Below are 14,902 nucleotides of genomic sequence, written 5' to 3' on the forward strand. Positions count from 1 at the left end.
AAATGGCAGGATATGATAAGCAAAGTATTGGTCTGGATTATTCTTGTATACAATTGATGTATCAGTGTGTATTATTTAGTCATTTAGGGTGGATTGATAGATGAGAATTGTCTGTTAATTGAATGATTCGAATATTCCGCCCTGAAACACATAATTGTATGGAATTGATTAGAATGTATAAATTCATAATCAATAAATGTGTAGTCCTAGTCAGAATTAGGGTAAAACAATTTGTCTTTATGGTATTTTAAACAGACTGTCTGAGCTTGGTGCCGACCTGACTAGAGATTTGGGAGAGAACGGGGAGTACGTCTCAAGGACAAGGTCACTATCTCTGTCGGCTGGGTAGTGAGATAGACAGTGTGTGCGTAGCAGGACATGTGTGTGCGTCTGTTGTGTGGATGTGGGTATGTGGGTATGTGTGTATGTGCGTCTGTTTGTGTATGTGCGTCTGTGTGTGTGCGTATGGCTGTGTGAATGTGTGGGCGTGAGAAGTCAGTATAAAATGAATGGTTTTGTATTCTTGACTTTAGAACGTTCCCGTGAATAAACCTTTTTGACTATTTAGCTGGGCCTCCGTCTGTTTCATTCGACCAGGATCTTACAAATTCTGGTTTGCAGACTGAGAGTAAATATAATTAAATTGGGTGATGTACCTGGAGAACATAATTCTCTTATCAGTTTCCTAAGCGCTAGAAGCATGGCAGCCCACTCTGTCGGCACCATTTTCCATGTGTAGAGACAGCATTCACTGTAAACACTGCATATGTTGGCTCAATCAGTAATTACCCTTACATTTCTAGTGCGCAATCTGTAACGCTACAGTAATACGGATTGAATTGAGTCCTAACTTCCCTTGAGAGGAAGCACAAAGCATGAGTAAGAGGTGGATCAGACGGTATTATAGGATACTTTTAACTCGCACACCAATGAATATTCAGGTGTACTGTGGGAAAACAATACAAATGGTCACTGTTATTAAAGGTATGCTATGCCTAACAGTATCACGTTTCAGGTAAGACCCAAGTGCACATTGTGAAATAATAATGTTTACTGTAACAGGGGCAGGCAAACGACAGGTCAAGGCAGGCAGGGCTCGATAATCCAGAGTAGAGGCCAAGGTACAGGACGGCAGGCAGGCTCAGGTCAGGCAGAGGTCGGTAATCCTGAGGTGGAGCAAAGGTACAGGGCGTCAGGCATGCAGAGTGGTCAGGCAGGCGGGTACATGGACAGGCAAGGGTCAAAAACTAGGAGGACAAGAAAAACTGGAAAAAGCAGGAGCTGAGACAAAACGCTGGTAGGCTTGAACAAACAAGACAAACTGGTAACAGACAGAAAACACAGGTATAAATACACAGGGGATAATGGGCGACACCTGGAGGGGGGTGGGGACAATCACAAAGACAGTTGAAATATCAGGGGGTGGCAGTACACCCCCTTCCCCTAGGGACGCCTGGGCGGATACCTGGTTGACTGGGGTGCCGGCGGTGAAAGTCAGTGATGAGGGTCGAGGCAAGGATGTCTTTAGTGAGAACCCAGCACCTATCCTCTGGGCCATAACCCTCCCAGTCAACCAGGTACTGGAAACCCCTGCCCCGTGGTCGAACCCTCAGGAGGCGTCTCACCTTGTATGCTGGCTGGCCATCGATGACATGGGGGGAGGGATGGGCCTAGAAACAGAAGACAATGGGCAGACAGACTTTGACTCTAGACACAGAAAAGATAGGAAAAATATAGAGGGTACGGGGCAACAGAGAAGGAACAGCAGAGGGGCTAATGATCTTGGAGCGGGAGGGAAAGCCTTGGCTTCTGGGGGTGGAGCAGCATGCCAGCGCCTCAGGTTCGACCTTCTTAAATACCGGTCGGTGCTGCGGAAGTGAAGCTGCCCAGGCCTTACTGAACCCCTCCTGGAGGTCCTGATACTCTGCGGAGCGGTCCGGGGCAATTTACAGGCCCCCAGGAAGACGTATTGGGGCAGGCAGAGCTGACTTCATGCAATGAGTGTGGCACCAGTAGCCCAGTCAATGGAGGGATTGTATTGCTGGAGCCAAGAGAATCCCAATATCACGGGAACCTGTGGAGACTCAACCAGCAGGAATTGGATCGTCTCACTGTGGTTCCGACACTTGTAGGTTGACGGGGGTGGTCTGGTGGGTGACCCGGCCTATAGAGCTCCCACCCAGTGCTCTAACACCCATGGGAATGGAAAGGGGTTGAGTGGGGAAGCCCAGCTCGGATGCCAGGGTCACGTCCATGAGACTCACATCTGCCCCTGAGTAGATGAGTACCTGGAGAGACTTGGTCACCCCACAGCAGGGTGGCGAGTAAGGGGAGAAGAAAGATTAACTTTAAGACCCACCAGTGTACTCACTCCAACGAAGGAGCTATGTCTCTTGAAGTGACAGGTAGACACAAAATGACCGGCAATACCGCAATACAGTCTCTGCGTACTCGTTCGGCTGGAGACAGCCTAGCCCTGACGAGCTGCATCGGCTCAGGAAGAGGTGAATAGGCAGTCTCCGGAGGCTCTTGGAAGGACTCGGGTAAGCTCGGATCCTCTCGGGGGCGTAGACGCTGGGGACTTCCGGAGTTCATCAGATGCCAGGTGGGATCCCTGAATGAGCTATTGGGGCTGCAATCAGACCTCTTCTCCCTCCTACGTTCCAGTAGCTGACCATTGATCCGGATGGTTAAAGTGATGAGTGAGTCGAGATCAGTCTGTAGTTCTCGGGCTCCAGCTCATCCTTTACCTCCTCCGATAATCCGTACAGGAACGTGTCGAACAGTGCTTCCGGGTTCCATGTACCCTCCGCTGCTAGCGTGCGGAACGCCACCGCATAATCTGCCACACTGAGGGTGTCCTGCCGAAGCAATTTCCGGGCAGCCTCTTTCGGACACCGGAGCCTCAAAAACCTCTCTCACCTCCGCCAAGAATACCTCCAGACTGAGGCAGACGGTGGAGTGTTGCTCCCTCACCGCCATGGCCCAGGTGAGTGCCCTCCCGGACATCAGCCTAATAATGTACGGTATCTTTGAGCGGTCCGAGGGGAGTGAAGAAGGCTGCAGCTCGAAAACGAGGGAGCACTGGGAGAGAAAGGCACGGCAGGTTCTGGAATCTAGCGCTCCGGGGGAGGTAAGCGGGGTTCCCTGGAAACTGGGGTGACGGCGCTGCTACCAGCCGGGTTACAGAGGGGCTGGGAGGTTACTGTCGTGGTAGGCTGCATAGTAGGCAACCCATGGAATTCAAATCAAATGTATTTATAAAGCCCTTCTTACATCAGCTGATATCTCAAAGTGCTGTACAGAAACCCAGCCTAAACGCCAAACAGCAAGCAATGCAGGTGTGGAAGCATGGTGGCTAGGAAAATCTCCCTAGAAAGGCCAGAACCCAGGAAGAAACCAGGCTATGAGGGGTGGCCAGTCCTCTTCTGGCTGTGCCAGGTGGAGATTATAACAGAACATGGCCAAAATGTTCAAAGATGACCAGCAGTGTCAAATAATAATAATCACAGTGGTTGTCGAGGGTGCAGCAGGTCAGCACCTCAGGAGTAAATGTAAGTTGGCTTTTCATAGCCAATCATTGAGAGTATCTCTACCACTCCTGCTGTCTCTAGAGAGTTGAAAACAGCAGGTCTGGGACAGGTAGCACATCCGGTGAACAGGTCAGGGTTCCATAGCCATAGGCAGAACAGTTGAAACTGGAGCAGCAGCACAGCCAGGTGGACTGGGGACAGCAAGGAGTCATCAGGCCTGGTAGTCCTGGGGCATGGTCCTAGGGCTCAGGTCCTCTGAGAGAGAAAGAAAGAATTAGAGCGAGCATACTTAAATTCACACAGGACACCGAATAAGACAGGAGAAATACTCCAGATATAACAGACTGACCCTAGCCCCCCGACACAAACTACTGCAAAATAAATACTGGAGGCTGAGACAGGAGGGGTCGGGAGACACTGTGGCCCCGTCCAACGATACCCGACGATGCTCCCGCAATGCGTTTAAGGCTAGGTCGTGACGTTTGGCCACGGCCTGGAACCCTTCCATCTGACCACGAAGCAACTCCTCGTGCTAACCAATGGTGGCTTCTTGGGAGGAGATGGCGTTGCGGAGCTGGTCCAAGTTTGCTGGGTCAGTCATGGCCAGTTTCAGGTAAGACCCAAGTGCAGACTGTGTGAAGAAACAATGTTTATTGTAACAGGCGCAGGCAAACGACAGGTCAAGGGGTCAATAATCCAGAGTAGAGGTCAAGGTACAGGACGGCAGGCAGGCTCAGGGTCAGGCGGGCAGGTACAGGACAGGCAAGTGTCAAAAGCGAGGAGGACGAGAAAAAGATAAACTGGAAAAAGCAGGCGTTGAGACACAAAACGCTGGTAAGCTTGAACAAACAAGACGAACTGGCAACAGACAGACAGAAAGCACAGGTATAAATACACAGGGGATAATGGGAAGATGGGCAACACCTGGAGGGGGGTGGAGACAATCACAAAGACAGGTGAAACAGATCAGGGCATGACAAACAGTCAATGTTAGTGCTGTTCAGTTGGGTCGAAGCCATCAAGCATTTACACTAAATGATCAGTCACGATGGCTCTCTCCTGTTGTACTTCAAATTCTCTACATGCCGCCGTGGAGGAGCATGAACGCCTCTCTCTGAGCTTCCTGGCAGTACCAATTACCTGAGGTCGAAGGTCAAGATCCCATACATGGCTCACTGGCGGCTCCAATTTGACACTGCGCCAGTATGCTAATTCACTGTCATGGTGATTGTCAGACTGCAACTCCCAAATGAGGAGACTGACAAGGGAGGAAAGAGGACATGTTGGGGATTATTATCCACACAATATGGTTTCTAACAGGAGTTTACACTAGCAGCGTCCAATTTCCAACGGGTGATTACTGGGAATTAGGGAACGTTTTGATAAGGAAGTACGCATGTCACACTGTCAAACCTCAATGCAAGTACATCAAATACATTATGTATTACACAATTACTGTACCCATTTTATATTACGAGAAAGAACTGAACTGAAGCTAAAGGTAAAATAGGGACAGCTTTAATTACTATTTTAAAGTCAGCCCTTGTCAAAACCACATCCTCACCTACAGTGTCCTCAGTAAAACCTCCAGACCGATTCTCATGGCTTCTCATGGCCCACAGAGCCACTGCTACCATAGAGCTACGGCTGCTATTATAGCGACACTTAGCTTCATGTCGTTAATGACTTGTGATTGGGACAATTAGGACATCGGACTAATTAATGGCAAGAAGAGGCTGTGTCTCTATGAGGGAGGAAGTACTGTCAGAGCTCATTGCTGAAAGCAACATGGCGGATGCTTCCTGAAGACTCTGGTCCAGAAGGGTGTGTGGAGGCTGTTGTTCCAGCCCACCACTAAGTACAGATCTGAGCCTACACACACAGTGGAGCTCTCCAGGAGCCGTCGGCCACCCCAGACCTGCAGAAGATACTTCTGGTCCCAGTAATCTGTGAAATGTTGTGACATGCATATTTGAATGTTTGTTTGTGTATGCTATTTCTGAGCTTACCTCAGTTATCTTTTGAATCAGTGTCTGCAGAATTACTCAATGTTAACGTAAAGAGGCACATTTTCATGGTCGCATTTCAGTGTGCAAGTGGAATTCTACTGAGGGACCCAACTGTACCAATTTGACGGTGAGCAATTTTCTCTGAAACCACATGCTATTTCACTGAGCAATAAAATGTCAAGGAGTTTTGCTTGAAACTAGGTCCTAAGAGCCCAATATGTTCAATACAATGTTTTGAATACATATGTAATTAAAGGTGGATTTCTGCTAGAACCTGTATGGATAGAATCTATCTGGTAAGGACAAAATATTTATTCTCATTCTCACATTTGTGACACACCAATAGGTGTTAATGGGTGTTGTAAAGTTTTCCACAACACATACAAGTGAAAAATGATTATAAGTTAACTAACATTGAATTAAGAGTGCTTGAACCTCAATCTCCATGGCACCCACGCAGTCCTGCATCATTAGTTTTGGCTTAGAAGTTACAACCTCCTACACACACTACCCAGGGGGTCTTTATTTCCTACCTCTATTCTCTCTGCAAACTTTTCTTTTCACATTTAGAAGCTCATTTGTGGACCTAATAACCTAGCGACACATTCTCTCTAAGGGGAGTTAATTATTTTTCACTGAGATTAAATCCTTCTCAACATTGCTGGGCAAAGAGAGGACACTGATCGCAGCAGAGATAGTTTGAAACAATCTGAACTTTATTGATAGTTTGAAACAATCTGAACTTTATTGATAGTTTGAAACAATCTGAACTGTATGACGTGCTGTGATGAGGTGAAGGGTGACTGGTCAGTTATGGTATTGACCTACAGGTAGCACGTGAAAACTACACTGTTTTTTTGATTTCATACTAGGAAGGGTTCTCTGGTCATTGAATTGCATTGTGGTATGATCACCTGACTTCTGTCTCCATAGTAGCTTAAACAGCACCGACTTGCTGGTGTCAAACATAGGTCACCATCCCAGTGGATAGGTCAATATTATTTGTCTGTGACATAAGGACTGACAGCGTAAGAAGGGCATTGTCTATGAGCATTTGTGAATGATTAAAGCTGAGATCTTGTTTTGAGGAAATGAGCATCCAGCAACTTGGTGAAATAAAGTGAAAGTACATACTCTGCTGTTCTACTGCACGTGCAATGATGTCAGAGAGGAAAAAAAACTGTTTGTTGTTTGAAGTAAAGTCTTTGTTGTTGTAATATCGCAAATGGATGTGGCAGTTTCACATATCATCTCCTAATTACAATCATGGAGGAAAGGGGAAGTTGTCTGGGATGCTGCATGAAAGAGGGAGGGAGAGAGGATGTATGTCTGGGTTGGGAATGTGAATAGCTGTCGGATCCTACAAGATGGAGACAGGATTGAGCCTCACTGCAGGAACAGAGAACAGGGCTTTGGGTCTGGGTTTGAACTTAAGGCTGATTTCTCAAATACCAGTTCATTAAAGAAATACAAGTAATGGAGATGTATAAAGTTTTTCTGGAGCATTAGTGGATAGGAGGTGGAATGTATACACTGTTAGAACGAAAGGTGCCATCTAGAACCTAAAATGGGTTCTCCGGCTGTCCCCATAGGAGAACCCTTTGAAGAACCTTTGTTCGTTCCAGCTGAAACCCTTTTGGATCCAAGTAGAACTGTTTTTGGTTCCATATAGAACCCTTTCCACAGAGGGTTCTACATGGATGCAAAATATTTCTACCTGGAACCAAAAAGGGTTCTTCTATGAGGACAGCTGAAGAACCCTTTTGGAGGTGTGGTTACCTTGCACACGCTGAATAAATGCCACTTCCTGGCCAACAGATTTTCTCCTGGATGTTCATTCAATAGGGTTTATAGTATTTATCTTAAACCATCCCTTTAAAATACGTTGTACCTTTTAGTTCGAATTTTGTCAACAGACTCACTAGAATAAATAGAGAGAACAGGTTCAGAATATTAGGGATCAATGAAAGAAAGCCTTCTAAATATATGCATATTCATCTCCATTTCAGCCCCAATTGGTAGATAAAAAAATGCTTTGATCTTGTAGATTATTTAGGGTTAGAAAAGTGTTTATGAATCATAAAAAACTGGTTTGGAGAGCCTTTAAGCACAAAAGAAAGAAAACAGTGGCTTGATTCATTCTGAAAATTGCCACATTCAGCTATTTAATCCATGTTACTGTTGGAAGATTATGGTGTATATATAGAATTATAATAGTTTACAATAGTAGCCTTGTCTATTCCCTACACTAACCATGGAACTGTGTGCGTCTGGTTCAAACTGCTATGGCTTGCTCTGCCCTCCGCTTCATAACGATTTAATAAGTCTGCACGTCTTTTTACAATTTTTTTTTAATCAACTGTTACTAATGATCCTCAGCAACAACCACATGGCTGTGACGTTGTTTACAGAGGAAGCCAATGAAAGTAAACAAAGCAATGTAATTAAATGGAATGATAACGTAGGCTATACCAACTGAATGGAACTAACAGTAAATTGACAGTTGAATATGTGTGGTTATTATGCTACTGACAGTCGATACTGATAGTGACTAATATTTAACACGATAGAAATAGGAAACAGAGAAAGCTGGGGTAGCATATAATTAAGACATTCGAAAGTGCCCATTGCTGTAAGTTGAAAGGCCATACAATTTAAATTCTGCGTAATGGAACAGCTATTCCCATGCTTAAGTTCAAGGTCAGAATACACGTAGAGAGAAAAGTGCATGAAAAGGGAATTCCTTTGCATTTACGGGCGTTTAACTCGGGTCGGAATCGGCCCCTTGGTGAAATGTCTTAAATTGGCTTAAAAAATGAATTATGGAGATGCTGCTCTCTTTTAAATAGTTAACATAAGACATAAGAACATATGAAATAACCAATTTCAGTGGCTGTCTACTATTTCAAACAAGTATGTAAAATAATTTTCAAATAATACCCTTTCATGGAGCGACTACCCTTATCCAGAGATGGCAGCGATGGCATTTTAATTAACTCAACAGCTTACCCCATACACAGAATTGGGTGTTTGTTTGTGAATTTTTGGGGAAAAACGTTTTTTGGGGGAAAAAGGGAATTGTGTAGAGATTGCATTAACACAACAAAAAATGTTTTGTTTTTCAAACCAGTCTGTTCATTGATTATGAATAGGGCATAAGATTGATGGATTTTCTCTAAAAGTGTTCAGATATAATTGAGTAGGTGTCTGATCTTGAAGTCACTCACATATATACCTAGATTGCAGGTTATATGATTGTCATAAATATGATTATTAAATAAAACAAATCACAATTTAATACAATTTCCCTAAAATATATATTAAAACCTGTCTCAACCTATAATGCACAAAACATTATTCATGTGCTATTTTTCTACTCATCAATACATCAAGCTAAAAGGCATATGATCGCCTTAAAGAATATACACAAAATCACAGGAAAATCTATTTCAAAATCAAGTCACCCCAAACTATATTAGAGCTCTACTCAATCCGTATCGTGGAAGTTCAGCGTGACAGTATATTTGAAATTTAAAACCAATGTTCCCGCGTTATCGGAGACTGCATTCATGGTAAGCGCTGCATGTCGGCTTAATCAGAAATTACCTTTACATTTTTATCGCGTAATCTGTAATACTTTAGCGATACAGATTGAATAGAGTCCTAATTTCCACCAAAACCTTTCCTATTATCCCCCAGTTCATTATTAACATACTTAATATAACAGAACTATAACCTGTACACCATGATTGCATTCATCTGTCTTTGAACAGTGCATTGCAATTTCCACTGGTCCAAAAGATGATAATCAATGAATATGATTATCAGTATACACCTTGAATTGAACCATGGAAACTTCAACACACAATCTCTATCAATTCCAGCAGGGCAGACAAAAAACTAAACCCCACATTGCAAGCCACTGTTTTAGAAATAACACTGTAACTATTTGGTGCCCGGCACAATTATTTCAGAATAATTGGCTTGGGAATATAAGGTAATTACTGCTTCTAGATAATTATAAATGTTCATAATAAAGGTAATTTTTCACTCTGCAATTATGTGGCCAATCAATGGTGTGAAGTAGACATTGGTCCTCTCCTTCTCTTCTCCCCCCTCCGCTCTACGGTGGTCAGGTAAAGCATGGGTCGTATTCATTAGAGCACACAGTAGAAAATGTATTAAAACATTTTGCAACAGGAAACGAAAATGACCATTTCTCATTGGACTAGCCCAAGTAGTATCTCCCTGTTTCAATACATTTTCTTCCATTTTGCGCCTAATGAACATGGCCCTGTTCTAGCCTTTAGCAAACTGGATTAACAGCTTGAGGCAGCCCCCTCTTAGGCACGTACAGTGTTGGCCTGGTAACCATTTTGATGCAGTCGATGATGGGGCAGATGCTGAGGCAGAGAGTGCAGCCGGTACAGCTGTCAGTGATTACTGGGAAATGGGTCTCAGGGTCAAACGTAATAGCCTGCAAAAGAAGAGGAAGCAGAGAGAAAAAAAGCTATTACATTAGAGCAATTATCGACTCTCCATAGGAGAGAGGACTCATCCTCTCTATCTACTGGGTGGATGGAGAGAGAAAAAAGAGAACAGAAAAAGATTAGTCTGCAACATGACCACAGTGGTTTAGCAGCATCCTGCCATGAGAACAGGTGAACAAAATCACTCAACTAGAGTCTTACAGGAAGGATCAGTGTTTTACTGCACTGTTTTACTGAGTGTATCTCAAGTTAGAGGATAGTTAAATAAACAATACAAGAGTGCTACATTCAAGCTGAGGGGACAAACAACAACACAGTCTATTTCCCAAACAGAGCACCAAATAAGCAATAGGATGCCTATTGACTTTTGAGAAAAACCACATTCACAGTAGGCTAGGCTGTGTGTGTGAGTGTGAGTGTGTGTGTACAGTATGTTAGTACCTGGTATCCTGAGTTATTGCGCACCAGCGACTCCTGTGGCGGGCCGGGCGCAGTGCGCGCTAACCAAGGTTGCCAGGTGCGCGGTGTTTCCTCCGACACATTGGTGCGGCTGGCTTCCGGGTTGGATGCGCGCTGTGTTAAGAAATCGGAGGACGCATGACTTTCAACCTTCGTCTCTCGCGAGCCCGTACGGGAGTTGTAGCGATGAGACAAGATAGTAGCTACTAACAATTGGATACCACGAAATTGGGGAGGAAAAGGGGTAAAATTCACAAAAATAAAATAAAGAATGGTCACAACATCCCTTCATTAGAAACAGATGTACTATCATAAACACTAAAGCAGAAGTCTGAAACTGTCAGCACGCGAGCCGGATTTGGAGCTTGAGCCGATTTATTGCAGTCTGCTGTTGTCTTAGAAAACAAAATAAAGACATAACAGAGTGTTATTTGTAATCCTGGCAGCCCTTCTCTCACCTCCACAGGGACTAGTGTCGCCCACAAAGTTGTTGTTGGCATCCTTCCGTTTCTTCTTGTACTCAGCCAGGACCTCTGTCTTCTCCAGGAGGTAGGGGCCAAAGCTGAGCAGGCTCTGGGAGATAGAGAGGGACAATAGTGGAATGGTAAAGATGCTTATTAGAAAAAAGAGAGGGTCATTGTGTCCAAGTAAGCAATGGAATGAAGAACTTACGTACCAAAATATTTTTATATGGTGGTGCAACTTCAAAACAAATAAAGGGGGAAAAAAATCAACAAGGGCTACAGCACTCAAATCAGCATTGTCATATATCTCACAGCATCGGAATTTATGTTTATTTTCATAACCTGGCCTGGGTTACCTGCATTGATGTCCAAAATGATTAATTAGCATAATCACTAAGCAAAACCAAACAAACCAAACAACACTAGCCACTACAACTGTCAAAAACTGTGTTAACTTACATGGCTGTGCAGTTTGCACTACCCCACACCTAGCAACAGCTCTCTTTGTAATTAGCTAGCTACGTTGTTAGCGACGCTAGCTAGTTAGCTACGTTGTTAATGATACTAGCTAGTTAATATACAGTACCAGCAAAAGTTTGGACACACCTACTCATTCAAGGGTTTTTCTTTATTTTGACTATTTTATACATTGTAAAATAATAGTGAAGACATCAAATAACACATATGGAATCATGTAGTAACCAAAAAAGTGTTAAATAAATCAAATTTGAGATTCTTCAAAGTAGCCACCCTTTGCCTTGACAGCTTTGAACACTCTTGGCATTCTCTCAACCAGTTTCACTTGGATTGCCTTACCAACAGTCTTGACGGAGTTTCCACATATGCTGAGCCCTTGTTGGCTGCTTTTCCTTCACTCTGCGGTCCAACTCATCCCAAACCATCTCAATTGGGTTGAGGTCGGTGATTGTGGAGGCCAGGTCATCTGATGCAGCACTCCATCACTCTCTTTATTGTTCAAATATCCCTTACACAGCCTGGAGGTGTGTTGGGTCATTGTCCTGTTGAAAAACAAATGATAGTCCCATTAGGTGCAAAACAGATGGGATGGCGTATCGCTGCAGAATGCTGTTACTTGAACTCTGTGAAGCATTTATTTGGGCTGCAATTTCTGAGATGCTTTTACTCTAATGAACTTATCCTCTGCAGCAGAGGGAACTCTGGGTCTTCCTTTCCTGTGGCGGTCCTCATGAGAGCCAGTTTCATTATAGCGTTTGATGGTTTTTGCAACTGCACTTGAAGGAACTTTCAAAGTTCTTTAAGTTTTCCAGATTGACTGACCTTTCCGGATTGACTATCTTAAAGTAATGATGGACTGTCATTTCTCTTTGCTTATTTGAGCTGTTCTTCCCATAATATGGACTTGGTGTTTTACCGAATAGGGCTATCTTCTGTATACCACCCCTACCTTGTCACAACACAACTGATTGTCTCAAACGCATTAAGAAGGAAAGAAATTCCACAAATAAACTTTTAATAAGGCACACCTGTTAATTGAAATGCATTCCAGGTGACTCCCTCATGAAGCTGGTTGAGAGAATGCCAAAAGTTGTCATCAAGGCAAAGTGTGGCTACTTTGCAGAATCTCAAATATTAAATAGATTTTGATTCGTTTAACACTTTGTTGCTTACTACATGATTACATATGCGTTACATAACTCATCTCAAACATCTCAATTTGGTTGAGGTCGGGGGATTGTGGAGGCCAGGCTATCTGATGCAGCCCTCCATGACTTTCCTTCTTGGTCAAATAGCCCTTACACAGCCTGGAGGTGTGTTGGGTCATTGTCCTGTTGAAAAACAAATGATAGTCCCACTAAGACCAAACCAGATGAGATGGTGTATCGCTGCAGAATGTTGTGGAAGCCATGCTGGTTAAGTGTGTTAAGTGAATTCTAAATAAATCACAGACAGTGTCACCAGCAAAGCATCCCCCCACCATAACACCTCCTCCTCCATGCTTTACGGTGGGAAATAAACATGCCGAGATCATCCGTTCATCCACATCGCGTCTCACAAAGACACAGTGGTTGGAACCAAAAATCTCCAATTTGGACTCCAGACCGAAGGACAAATTTCCATCGGTCTTATATCCATTGCTCATGCTTCTTGGCCCAAGCAAGTCTCTTCTTCTAATTGGTGTCCTTTAGTAGTGGTTTCTTTGCAGCAATTTGACCATGAAGGCCTGATTCACACAGTCGCCTCTTCACTGTTGACGTTGAGACTGGTGTTTTGCAGGTACTATTTAATGTAACTGCCAGTTGAGTACTTGTGAGGCGTCTGTTTCTAAAACTAGACACTAATGTACTTGTCCTCTTGCTTAGTTGTGCACCGGGGCCTCCCACTCCTCTTTCTATTCTGGTTAGAGCCAGTTTGAGCTGTTCTGTGAAGGGAGTAGTACACAGCGTTGTACGAGATCTTCAGTTTATTGGCAATTTCTCGCATTGAATAGCCTTCATTTCTCAGAACAAGAATAGACTGATGAGTTTCAGAAGAAAGTTATTTGTTTCAGGCCATTTTGAGCCTGTAATCGAATCCACAAATGCTGATGCTCCAGATACTCAACTAGTCTAAAGAAGGCAAGTTTTATTGCTTCTTTAATCAGGACAACAGTTTTCAGCTGTGCTAACATAATTTTAAAAGGGTTTTCTAATGATCAATTAGCCTTTTAAAATGATGAACTTGGATTAGCTAACACAACATGCCATTGGAATACAGGAGTGATGGTTGCTGATAATGGGCCTCTGTATGCCTATGTAGATATTCGATAAAAAATCAGCCGTTTCCAGCTACAATAGTCATTTACAACATTAACCATGTCTACACTGTATTTCTGATCAATTTGATGTTCTTTTAATGGACAAAAAATGTGCCTTTCTTTCAAAAACATGGACATTTCTAAGTGACCCCAAACATTTGAACAGTAGTGTAATATATATGTAGAATATATATGAAATTTAGCAGGTGCTTTTATCCGAACCATACAGTCATGCGTGCATACATTTTATGTATGGGTGGTCTCGAGAATCAAACCCACTATCTTGGTGTTGCAAGCACCATTCTCTACCAACTGAGCAACAGAGGACCAGAAAGCTAGCTACGTTGTTAGTGATACTAGCTAGCAAATTAGCTTAGGCTCCAAATAGAACCAGCTAGCTAAGTAGCCTCTATCAAACTCTTTAGTCCAATGCCTGACTGATGATGCTAACTTGTTGGCTTGCGAGATTTAGTGGTCTACCGAGGCCTGCTAGCTAGCTAATGTTAGCTCGCTAATTTGCTAGCTGGCATCGCTAATGAGCTCGCTATCTAGCTAGATAACATCATGACCTGTTGCTTGTCGTGGTGTAGTGCAAACTGCAAAACCACGCAAGTAAATTATGTTTATGACATTTGTACTGACTATTGTTGTTTGGTTTTGCTTAGTGACATTGCTCATTTATTCTTCTTGGTATTTAACTATGCAGTTAATGCTGTCATGTTTAAGAAAATAAATTAGTCCCAAGTTCCCGCAAGATACTGCGAGAATTTGCAGACTCACGGATGCGGAGCCTGAGAAAGATACAATCACGGTTCAGGAGCCAAATGGTAAACTGATTTCAATGTTTAATTCAAAGTTAAAGTGTGGACAGAGAACTCAATTCTCTCTCTCTGTTTTACCATTTCCTTTTAAGTGAAAGTGTAGACTAAGAAAACTCCCTTGCCCTCACGCACAGACACATCCTATATCCTGAAATATATTCACCTCGTCTAGTGAACCCTCCTCTCTAAGGAGCCATTCCTATTCACAGTCACACTCCATGGCTATGGATGGTTATGGGAGGAGGGGGAGGACATAAAACCAGGCTCCAGCCACTCCACTCAGACTCCACTGAGGGTTGGTGAAACGTGCCCCAGGAACACACCACACACCACTCTGGATGGTCTGCACC

The 14,902-nt window shown here is 43.6% G+C and overlaps 1 long non-coding RNA gene across 1 annotated transcript; it reads right to left on the reverse strand.

Moving 5' to 3' along the window:
• Positions 1 to 6,237: 6,237 nt before the first annotated feature.
• LOC135563043 (uncharacterized) lies at positions 6,238 to 11,059 on the reverse strand. The gene is made up of 2 exons (XR_010460242.1): positions 10,950 to 11,059; positions 6,238 to 10,019 (listed from the first exon to the last, which is right to left on the reverse strand). It is a non-coding gene; the product is annotated as an uncharacterized LOC135563043 (long non-coding RNA).
• Positions 11,060 to 14,902: the final 3,843 nt, after the last annotated feature.

This window comes from Oncorhynchus nerka, linkage group LG20, assembly GCF_034236695.1.
Source record: "Oncorhynchus nerka isolate Pitt River linkage group LG20, Oner_Uvic_2.0, whole genome shotgun sequence".
In the NCBI taxonomy this organism is placed as follows: domain Eukaryota; kingdom Metazoa; phylum Chordata; class Actinopteri; order Salmoniformes; family Salmonidae; genus Oncorhynchus; species Oncorhynchus nerka.